This window comes from Etheostoma spectabile, chromosome 24 (assembly GCF_008692095.1).
Source record: "Etheostoma spectabile isolate EspeVRDwgs_2016 chromosome 24, UIUC_Espe_1.0, whole genome shotgun sequence".
NCBI lineage: Eukaryota > Metazoa > Chordata > Actinopteri > Perciformes > Percidae > Etheostoma > Etheostoma spectabile.
In genome coordinates, this window is record NC_045756.1 from 1,738,525 (window position 1) to 1,740,360 (window position 1,836).

Genomic DNA, 1,836 nt, shown 5'->3' on the forward strand with positions numbered 1-1,836 from the left:
AAAAAGGAAAAATCAGAAATGGGTGAAATAAATGGTAAGATATAAATAAAAACTTTCAGCGAGTTGGCAGGAGCTGCCGTTCATTCTGCTCCTCCAAAGGCTTAGCAAAGATCCAGTTGGCAGCGGACTCTCTCTGCAGAGCACAGATGGATTAGAAACCGACAGTCCAGACCACGCTAGTGGACGTCAGAATGACAGATGTGTCGCTAAGGCCCAACACATGCTTTATGAAGGTCTTGGATTAGCCACAACTCTTCAGCATAGTGGGAGTTGTGTGCGTGCTTCAGAGGACTCCATGTGAATCGTGATGCCATCTCACAGTTTAGTTCAGTGTGGAAGTGTCTGGAATGCAGAAAAGTGTGCAAACTCGGGCTTAACGGCTCGTTCTCCGCTTCCCTAAAAATGAGTTTCTCATTCATCCACCTTGGAGTCGGTAGGGATCTCAGTTGGATGCATTCACGCATACATTTACAGGCAATTTAATGTAATACTTACATCAACTTTACTGTTTTCCATAAAAAAAAGTAATGTACAGTCCAACGAAAAAGTGCTGTGCTGAGCTTTGAAAGGGAAAAGTCATTTAATTCCGATGTGTGTGAGAGGTGAAATGAGTTTTTCCATCCTGTCAAATGAAGGTGCTCGACTGTGCTTGCGCAGGAGAGAAGTTTTGGTGAAAAAGTAATGATTCTGAATGGACATCCTCTAAAAAAAATAGCAAATTGCTGCAGACTGCCAGAACTGTGAATGCATGTGACAAAAAAAAAGAAAATGAAACAAGACAAATAATGAGTAAATACATTATTGAGTAAATAGCCTGGGATAGGTATAATTTCTGTATAATTACAGAGCCAGAGAGCCAGCATGATCAAAAGCAGCAGCACATGTGGCATTGCCAACTGTGACCCATTGGATTTAGCATCACTCATTAGATGCGTCCACACTCATTAACTGACATCTGTATCTTAATTAAGCAAAAGAAGACAGGAATAGATGCAGGTGGCTGTCCAGGACGGCCACTTAAGCATCCGGGCGGCGTTTCCGCTCACCTTTATTGGGATTATAACAACTTTATAAGGTACACAGGGCAGTGAGCAGCAGCCTGTTTGGTTTGCTAATAAGACTCGGATGATACAGCTACTCCGGTGCCAGCAGGGTTTTATTTTACAGAAAGGTGACTTAAAAGAAAAACAGCAGAGTCTTCAGTCTAGTTCAATGCTTTACCCCTCAAGACCCTACAGACTTTTACATCCTTTACCACTGAAATCCACCTTGTAAACACTGACCTAATGCTGACTGTTCATATGTTATTATTTTATATTTAATACTATTATAAAGCGATTGTTTGCACAACATGTAAGAATTGCATTTAAAAATACATTTTCCCTAATAAATTTGACATGACATTTGCTCTAAATTCTTGATATCCACAGTTTGTTAAAGTCTTTTCATTGACACTTGAATGGAAGAAACTACTGAAGGCCTTGGCATTGCTAATTGCCATTTTACCATTATTGTTATTAATCAATTATGCAAGCTGTTGGAGATAGGGCGAGGGAAGCAGGTTGTGGCAATGTCGTGGAGTGTAATTGGAATTTTAACATCATCTCTCTGGGTGTTTCTGCCAATGGCCGAGCAAGTTGGTTTAATGACATTGGGCAGTTTGACCAGAGGAATTTACAGTATAAAGACACAGAAGTCAAACACACCACAGGTGTGCAAGTGTTAATTGGAGACAAATCTCAAAAGCCTGCAGCACAGTTTGTGTTAGAGCAGATGGGAGGAACATACCCCAGGTTTCCAGGTCTTTAAAAACAGAGTTACAAATATGATTTATTA